The sequence below is a fragment of the Rhamphochromis sp. 'chilingali' genome, assembly GCF_963969265.1.
Source record: "Rhamphochromis sp. 'chilingali' genome assembly, chromosome: 15".
NCBI lineage: Eukaryota > Metazoa > Chordata > Actinopteri > Cichliformes > Cichlidae > Rhamphochromis > Rhamphochromis sp. 'chilingali'.
Window position 1 is genome coordinate 952,939 of NC_137942.1, and position 10,319 is coordinate 963,257.

The 10,319-nt window shown below is 38.4% G+C and overlaps 1 long non-coding RNA gene across 2 annotated transcripts; it reads left to right on the forward strand.

The window, feature by feature from the left end:
- Positions 1 to 2,622: 2,622 nt before the first annotated feature.
- LOC308412036 lies at positions 2,623 to 7,465 on the forward strand. 2 transcript variants are annotated; one of them, XR_013974518.1, is made up of 5 exons: positions 2,623 to 2,969; positions 4,522 to 4,587; positions 4,932 to 5,087; positions 5,536 to 5,628; positions 5,921 to 7,465. It is a non-coding gene; the product is annotated as an uncharacterized lncRNA (long non-coding RNA). The 2 variants fall into 2 exon arrangements; XR_013974519.1 differs by lacking the exon at positions 2,623 to 2,969 and adding an exon at positions 2,976 to 3,125.
- The last annotated feature ends 2,854 nt before the right edge of the window (positions 7,466 to 10,319 follow it).

Here is a 10,319-nt window from a genome sequence, read left to right on the forward strand (position 1 = left end):
GATTCACATATGATGTTTTTTGTTTAATCCCAGATATGAAAAATTTGCGACAGCAGGTAAAAAAATATGATTTTAAATGTATTAATTTAAAAATGATCGATAAATGTATTTACTGAGGTCTGAAAGCAGGACCTGCAACCTCTGCACCACCAGACCTCAGCCTGCATGTGGTAAAACACTGACCCCTAGTGGGGAGTCTGCTGTTATTACAGTTAGTTTTTCAATGATTTGCGGTTTTTTGTTTGTTTGTTTTTACAAAAACAACAACAAACAAAACAAACAAAATGTCCCCCAAAAATAAATAAATGACAACAAATAATTCAATAAAATGGAAGGATAACAAACTCTCATTATCTGAGTGAAAAGGCTCGATTTACATACTGACTTTTATGCCCGGCAACACTTTCATAATCAGATTTCACCAAAACAAAGATACAATAAATTATAGATAAATGAATAATGATAATCTCTTCCGTTTCACATTTTTCTGATTTTCAAACCTTTTTTAACATGTCTGCAGAGTGCAGCACGTCCTTCATGAGTTTTATTTTTAAATTTATTTATTTATTTTCAGATTTTTTTTAACTATTTGATTCTTTTAAAATATTTCCTCCAAGTTAAGAATTCATCTCCCTGATTTCAAACAATGGAAATTCTTTTGAAAATCATCAGAGCAGAACAGCTAGATCATACAAATCTGCATAAAAAACAGATTATTAGCATTAATTTAGATGAAGTCCGCCAGCAGAATTGATCACAAACAAAAACCCATCTTCATTCTCTTAATTTAAACATTACTCATCAGTATTTTATCAGTATTTCTTTTGTTATAATTTATTAATTATTTGTGTCAAATGATTTGACCAAGCTCCCACTAGAGGGCGCTGTCAGGTAACTTTAGCCTTCTGCAGAGCTTCTTAGCTTTAGTTTCACTTCAGATCAAATCAGCGTGTTTTAATTGCATCCATTTCACTTGGAGTAAAAAGGAGTAAAACTGTAACAGAGCGGAACAGGCATCGCAGCAGAAAAAGACCTGATGAAGAAGAAGAGAAAACGCACAATTGTTGGGCCCTGATGAGCTCGCCACCCTCTGATGTGGTCGCCGGCCTCAGGGACCAAACTGTGACTCACAAAGTGAAGCAGGAGCTCCATTCAGCATGAAGACAGTAAAACATCCCAGCAGAAACAAACTGAACATGTTTCTACTCACAGCAGAGTCTCAGAGGTGAAGCTGTTCAGTGAAACGCTGCCCTCTGCTGCTCACAGGAGGAAACACAGCCTCCAGCTTCAGCCTCTCAGAGCTGCAGCAGAGCACTGACACAGGAATCTATCCAGAGCTGGGAAGTAACTAAGTACAAATACTTAAAGTATTTGTAGAATTTTCAGGTATCTGTACTTTAGCTGGGTAGTTTTTCTCTGACAACTTTTTTATTTTTACTTCCTGCATTTTTTTGTAATGCAATGTTTATTTGTTTTTAGGACAAATGGAAACTGTCTTATACAGCAGCGGTCCCCAATCCCCGGGCCTCGGACCGGTACCGGCTCGCAGTTATTTCGTCACTGCGAGCCTTCAATCATCAAAGCAACTTCGGCATCTGGCTACTGCTGCAGGAGAGGAGTGAGCACAAAGGGAGTAACGTTTTCAAGTGTCAACAAACACCAGCAAACACACAAACTGTGTGTGTGCAGTTTGTCCCACAGTGTGCTGCCGCTAAAGTCCAGCTGCTTATTTGACAGGGACAGAAAAGACAGAGAGCTACGTTCACTCAGAGATGGAGACAGATAAGAAAGGAGGAGAGGAAGCAGAGAGCTTAGAGTCACAGGAAGGATGCTCGTTTAAAGCTCACATGGAAGTGTTGTTAAATCTGTACGTGTCACATGATGTTTGTTCATAAAGCTGCTGCTAAACAGACTGACTGTTATTTAAAGGCTGCAGGTTAGTGCAGGATGAACAGGTGAGTCTGCTGCACAGTGATGGTTTAAAGTAAAGACCAGTGTGTGACTGTCTAATATAAAGACAGCATACACAGCGTGGAGGATGAAACCAGCCAGGACAATTGAAACATCTGCTCACATCTGGTTGAATTCAGGTGCGAGCACACCTGTGTGTACAGCCTGCACTAAGAAAACTTAGCTCCACTGGAGCTCTCAGTAGATGATTGTGAGCTATGATTATTTTCCCACACTGAGACATTCGGCTGATTTCAGGTTCCCCCACCTGCTGAATCCACTTTAACCTCTGACTGCTCACATTTTCCTGTTTGGAGTCAAAGTCACAGGCAACAGGAAAAGCTCATGTTCTACGTAACCGACTCAAGCTGAGCACATTTACATCTACTGATATTATTTTGTTGTTACATTAGGCTCAGGGTTCAGTTAGCTTTGCACAAAAATGGAAACCTTCTCCAAAGAGCTACTTTTACTTTCTTACTTTGAGTACATGTCAGAGCCGCCATCAGACCTCCACTCGGTGTGTGCAGGTCCTGTTCATGGTTCAGGTCAAAGAGACGTTTGCAGAATAAATATTGATAAATATTAATATTATTATTGGTTATTAGCTCTGTAGTTGATTCAGTTTTCTGTGTTTTTAAGGGAACAGGGAACGTGAGCGCTGCACTCAAAAAAATGAATGAGGTGGATTGTTCAGTGTATATTAATTATTTATTTTCATTTTACTTAAAATATATGTTTTTGTTAAGTTAACATATGTTTTTCTAATCAAGTCTACGTAATTGTGTCTATTATTCAACGTACATAATACTAATGTGTTACTTGATCGCATAACATTTAAGTTAAGTCAATTAGGATCGATATACCTTGTATATCCACAAGGTGGCAGTAATGCAAAAACAGTTGTAATGAAACCGCGCAGAACAAGAAGGTTTCACGGCTTGTGCCTGCTCATGCGCAAGACTTCAAATTTAACTGAAAAAGGCTGTTTTGGCGCCAAGCTGCTGTTTCTTTGAGAGGTAAGACCACTTTTTTCTTTGACTATGTTGTGTAGTATCTATATGTCCAGCATGGTTATATTTTGCGTTTGTCTTACAAGACATGTTATATCGTTTGCGTGTGCTTGTTTTACATTAGTTTTACTGGGTCCTGGACATGCTTATTTTGTGGACTGTGTAAGAAACATTTTTATTGTTTTTTGTTTTATTAAGGGATTAGCTACAGGGGTTCATGGGGTTATTCTTTCAAGGGGTTATTTTTCCATTTGCTTTCTTGGGATTCCTTTTCTGTAATCCGAGAGTCGGAAATATCGAATAGGATAGCAAGGATAGCATAAAGTGACATTTAAAATCCAAAAAGTCAAGGGCGAAAGCCACTGTGACACCATTGTTCTGCTCTATCAGTAATCTGTATTATGTAAAAATGGTCTGTAAATACAGCATGTTTCCTAGCGGAGTTATACATATCAATGTAGTTATAAATTACAGTTTGTGAAAGTACACACTTAATTTTTTTAATAAAATTATTCAAGACATATGAGTGGACAGACAATCCGGTTGTTCAGTGATGACGCGACGAATCCTACTTCCGGGTCTAAAGTAGTCTGCGTTTAATATGGCTTTTGTGTTGTTAACATGTTTAATGTTATGTATTTTCTTCTATTTGATCTCAAAAAGCTCCTAAAACAGTCAGTGATCACTGTTGACCTCCCTCGGCTTTTATTACCGCTAATCATTTATTTAAGCTCAGTTTTTAAAACCTTAGGATGTAACTACAGCCCAGCCCATGCAGCAGTATATGAATGACTAACCTCGTATTGTGGATGGATTATCTCAGTTGTTCTCCTGGCTGAAGTTTGGTCCTTTTACAGCATCCTGCCATGCGATTACATTTGTTTCTGACCACCGAGAACACTCACGTTAACTTTTATCGAGTGGAAAAAAAGTTAGCTTGTTTATATTATGCTAACATAGCTGTGTCGCTAGCGGTCACGTAGCACATCATTATATACCAGCTAGCCCAACTTCAGTAACCCTACAAACGTCACTGCTGTTTAGTTTTCTGTCTTCATTTATGCTGGAAGTGATAGCAGAGCTGTACGTTTTAATTTGTTTCCAAAACCCCGCAGTCAGGACATGCTATATTGTATTTAGATAGAAGCTAGCGAGCTAACTCCCTGCTAACTTCTAACTCTGTTAAATGTCATAAATTCCGTTTTCATGGATGCCTGGATGTTAAACTCCATTGTTACACCTGGTAGAGCAGAACGCTGATCATTTTATTAAAGATGAAAGACTTTAGACAGTTTTTCAACTCTCAGTAATGCCATAGTGATCGTTTGATATATGGACCTGCAGCGGAGTTTAGGCCCAGACACGGCTAGTGACGTCAGACTGAACAACCGGATGGAGGTCGACAGACCTGGTGATAATTGCTTCTATAGAAAGTTAGCACATGGCAGTGTCAATCTCTTGCTTTTCTTCTGAGTAGTATTTTATTTAGTTGTAATTCAAACAATAATTTGCTTCTTGAAATTAAGGAATTAATTTTTTTTTTCTTTATAAATCTCAGATCCTGCCTTTACCTGCTCCCTCCTATACTGATGTGGTGTATGTGGTATTGCTGAGCTTGTATGTGGTATGTGAACTGTTATACTTTTAAAAACAAAACTGTTTTATAAGTTAAGTTTTCTTTTGTGACCCATCCCATGCCCCTGTTATTTCTTCTCCACATCTGAACCATGGTTGCAGTTCAAGGGCCTGAGGCATGAAATTCTTTTCAGATCAGCTGTGATCAATATTTTTTGGAACTTGATAAATAACAATAAAAGCTGTAATGGCTCCATTAGCATTTTGTGTAAATGTTTGTGTTAAAATTATAGCTTTAATGAGGTCTTACTACATTAGTTTTAGTTTGTATATGTGTACATATAGTATGTATATTTACAGTACAGTATGTTGTGTTTGTTGACATATTTTCAGGTGGAAGCAGAATATGTGAGGATTACTACTGCTGCACATGTTCCAAGGCTTTTTACACAACTTGACCAATACACTGACCAGCTCATAAAAGTCTTCAAGAAAAAAGGAGGCGTTGCAGGGAAGAAAATTAGACAAACTTTGGCCCCAGCCACACAGGTGCGTTATTCTGTTGGTAGCAAAATATTATGGCTAATAAGATCATTTTCAAATTTAAACAGCTAGTGTATGGTAGCTGCACAGTGCACTTACATTTATATTAAGCAAGACAAAGTTTGGTACTCAAAACGTTGGAAAATTTAAATTACCTAAACATATGTAAAATCTGATCCCTTGATTTAGGTTAAACCAGAAGTGAATGTTTTTATGTTATGTTTTGAATGCAAGATGATGTATTAGTTTGTCTTTACCTCCATTATGGACATATATAATGTGGTGGAAACCCTGCCCAACAGGTTAACTATTCATGTCCATGTGATGATTAGTTGGTCTTGTGTACATGTCTATCTGTGCAGTGGATATGTCATTCATTTTGCGTATAATGTGAGTTTCTGTCATCCTAAAGTATATCTGTTTTCTCTTCCTGTATCTCTGCCACTCTCTACAGAAGGAAACTATTGAAAAGGGGAGGGAGTGTGTCCTCAGGGCACTACCTTTTTACCTGAATGAAGACCCAAGCATCCTCTTCAAAGAATAATTGGTTGGTAATTTTAGTTTAGTTTTTTATCTGTATTAAACCAAATTTTGAATAACTAATGTTGTTGCATGTTGTTGTTGTTGTTGTAATTTGCATGGAACCTGTTTAAATGTTTTGGGAAATCTTCTTGTATACCCAAACTATTTATATTTATCGTTGAATCTGTAGTCTGAAATAGTGGCGCACTGGGGTGCATGTTCCTAATATTGTGTTTACGTCATTAAAGGGTAGCTTTGGCCCTTTTTCTTTCTTTTTTTAAAACTGGATGCCATTTTTCTATGTTTTTGTGTCTAAGCTACAGCTGTTCAGAGGGAGCTGGAACAAATTACCCTTGCTATCTTTACCATCGAAAGAGCTGATGCCAGCACTCCTCCAGCCGATGTGGGTATAACCATCTAGTGTGTCCTGCATGACCTGGAAGACCTGGCCTCTGCATGTGCACTCTTAATGGGTGGGATATATGCACTGAATCTCAGTTAACCTCAAGACTGAAAGCTAAGAGACAATCAAAAGCATTGAGATTTAAAGGATTTAATTGAGAGATGATACTGCACCAGAAATGTTGAAGGGTGGTGTGTATATTAGCGTTCAAGGCATATTGTTATGAGGTGGAAATATGTTCATATTCAGTTTGTGTTACATTGTGTGCATTGTAAAGGTAATTGCAATACATACTAAAAATAAGGGTAAGTTAGGAGGTTGATCTGATATCCTCGTGTTGGTGTTGTTCCCAGATCATCATACTAAATGTTGTTCCAGGATCAACATTGCAAGTGACCAATCAGAATGTTGTGACGTCATACTTTTGCGACTTCGGGAAAAACCGGCGTAAAACAAAAAACTGTACTTAAGCTGCGTGAAACCGCCTCTGTCCGCCGATCAACTGACCCTAACCCTAACCGTAACCCTTTAATAAACAGTAAGCAGAATTGATATTGTCCTTGCAACATTGGAATTTCATAAATGCACGAATGGCTTGGAATAGAATAACGTCACAACAATGTGATTGGTCACTTGCAATGTTGAACCTGGAACAACATTTTCATGATGGTCTGGAAACAACACCAACACGAGGATATCAGATCATCCAAGTTGGGAATGCAGGATGAATGTATATTTTGTGGACTTTTAAAGACGAACAATTGTTTCCATGTTAAAATGTTTACATCTGAAGTTTTTTGCCCAAACACTGGTAAAATAAATGTTGACAGTGGCGAGTGTTAAATGGTTACTGCTGTGCTGTTGCAAAAAAACTGAACGCTGACAAGCTGTTTTATTGTTAGACCATAATGTTGGCATGTTTTGTTAAAGTTTTATTTGGGATGGTGATGTAATTTTCTTTGATTGCTAATATCAGTGGACTATTTATTATTATTGTTATTATTATTATTATTATTGTTGTTGTTGTTGTTACATTTTTTTTTTTTTTTTTTTTTTTAAATTGTGGCTGTTGAGGTGGACACTTCACTTTGCATTGTTAAAGGAAAGCACTTCATTGGCATTGTGTTACTGGACTGACCCTAAGCAATCATTGCAAATAGCAACTTTGCTATCCATTTTAGACACTAAAAGAAAAAAAACACTCACAGACCTTACTAGCATCACATGTGCATAACTCAAGTGTCATCTTATCAATGTGTTATGTGATCTTCAATGCGTTTTTTTTTTTTTTTTTCTTCTATTTCTGGTAGATACAGACATTTAATTTAAAGTCTTGATGTTGCATCTGTCTACATACTGTTAATTACTAACCCTAATGAGCTGTTGTGTTTTATTTTGGACTGGGTTTACACAAATGCTCACTGAATGTGTTGGCAATAAAATAAATTTTAAAAAATAAGTTGGATGTACTTAATTCATTTGTGTGGAACCTGTTGACAAAATAGATTTATGTAAAACTAATTAATAAAGCACAAGGTGGCTGAAAATATAATATTTGAATTAATCTAACTTAAATTTAACATTTTACTGCCACAAATAAGAAATGTGTTGAAGTAACTAATCTAAACTATCTAACCTGAAAATATATCATCTTTGTTCATACAACATAACTTGATTTAGTTAGTCTTAAATATGTCTTGTTAATCTTAAGTAGTTTTTTTTAAATTAGATGAACTAAAGATTTTTGCTTTAACATAATTCAATTTCGTGGAACCTGTTGACAAAATAATTTTAATTAAAGTCAACGTTTCATTTTTTTGAGTGTGTGGTGCATACAGGGTGTCCCTCACGTCCACATCAGGCTCTGAGGCAGTCTCAGCGTCAGCTGTTTGTTACAGTATTCATCACTGTGAGATTCACGGTTTGGTGAATTTATCACTCACATATCTCGATTCCCTGCGTGGTTGTTGTATTGTGACACACACAGCTCTGAAATTCATATCTAATGAGGTCGTCCGCAGTAATAACTGAGTTCACAGGTTCACCAACACTGCACAAACGGGGTGTGCTGTGGCTGAACTCTGACCCAGTCCTCACCCTGCACGTTCACAGCCCTCGATAACAAACCACGGCCCACACCACCTGAGCACGCCCGAGCTCGCCGGATCTAAGCCGGGCCCGGTTACTACTTGGATGGGAAAACCTGGATTTTACTGAAACTGAGTTTCAGGTTTTCAGTCTCATTTCTGCGCAGATGCAGAGACGTTTGATCCTGAACTGATCTTCTCTGTGAACACACCTCTACAGGTCGTTTATTTGAACGTGTGCCGAGCTGCAGCTTTAACGTGACTGTATCAGCGTGTCGGGCTTTAATAAGCAGGGAAACCGGAGCGACGCACACGCGTGCGCAGTAACGGCGCCTTCATTAACGTCTGGACAGCTCTGAGGGATTTTTAGTCACAGACGCAAACTCTGCTTCTTGTTCACTCGGTTTTACACTTTCTGCATCTTCACCGGTTCAGAAGCTTCTTTCTGAAACTCCAACAAAGATGTTTCTGTTTCAGTGCTCTGAAAGCTGCCGTGGTTGCTTCAGTGTCTGTGGCTGAATGATTGTGCGTCCTTTGTGTTGCTGAATCAGTTGAGTGAGCACACCTGTGGGACAGCCTGCACAGTCAAAGCAGGACTCACGTAAAGAGTTGTGATGTGTGCATTTGCTCCTTAAACTGAACTAATGGGAAAGACTGAACTCCTGATAAACAGCAGCAGTGCTGTTCACACGTGCGGCCGTTGCTCTGGGCCTCGTTTCTGTCGCACTTGTGTTTGTGTAACTGCTGGTTGTGCTATTTGATGCTGGAGTGAGTCCAACAGCCCTGAGGCTTAGAAACTGCTGGAAGGCTTTGCGTCTGTTATTATCAGTGAGGTATTTGAGGCTTTTTGATACCAGTGAGACTCGACGAGTTCTAGGAAGAGTGAACTCAGAGGCCACGATAGTAAAAATATTCAGCAGAGTGATTTCAGCTCGTCTGCTGCTCTGCAGGGATAAACCACATCATGCCTGGCAGGAAATAAGGAACCAGAACCAGGTCTGCAGAACCAGCTTCAGCTCCAGTAGCTGATATCCGTTTCTATCACGAACCCATGTTGTTGCTGCTCGATGGGAGCCATATTTGTAGTTCCCCGTTGATTCTGTCTTCAGCTCTGCGTCCTCCATAGTTCTTACTCCAAACTTCCTCTGAAATAAGCTAAGCTGGTGCCACAACCACGGCTTCATTGATGTCTGCAAAGACCCTGTATATCCCTCAAGCTATCGTCCAATATCCCTTATAAATGTAGACCTTAAAATAATCTGCAAAGCTCTCTCAAAGAGACTGGAGAAAATAACCCCCCTCTTAATTCATCCTGACCAAACTGGTTTCATAAAAGGCAGGCACTCATCAACAAATACACGTAGATTACTTAATTTGATAGACTACTCATACAGTAAAAACCTAGAAACTACAATATTCTCTTTAGACGCAGAAAAAGCATTTGACAGAGTTAACTGGAAATTTCTATTTGCAACTTTACACAAATTTGGTTTTGGATCCTCTTTCATTAACTGGTTAAAAATATTATATAATTCCCCAACAGCTTGTGTCAGAACAAATGACCAGACATCCTCCAGCTTCTGTCTCTTGAGGGGCACCAGGCAGGGATGCCCACTCTCCCCTTCACTGTTTGCAATTTTTATTGAACCACTAGCAGCAGCAATTAGACAGAATTCAGTAATTAAGGGCATAAAATGCAAGAACGTGGAACATAAAATCAGCCTTTATGCGGATGATGTGTTACTCTTTCTCCAAAATTCACAAACCAATATCTCTGGGGTGATTGAATTGATAAACTCTTTTGCAAGAATATCAGATTACTCAATTAACTGGTCAAAATCTACAGTCCTACCGATTAATTGCTCCTTCCATAATTCCTCTTCTACACCACTGCAATCGGGAAATATAAAATATTTAGGTATTAATGTTTCTCCCAAGCTTGCAGATCTAACTAAATTAAACCATATCCCACTTTTAAAGAAGGTAGAAGGTGATCTGGCTAGATGGAAATGTCTACCCATATCACTCATGGGAAGGGTTGCCGCTATAAAAATGATGGTCTTACCAAAAATAAATTATTTATTCTCAATGATCCCAACTAAACCGCCACAAGATTGGTTCAGATCTCTAGATTCATGTATGTCCAAATTCCTTTGGAAAAATAAACCCCCACGTATGAGCTTAAAAACACTACAAAAGACCAAGGATAAAGGAGGACTAGAACTG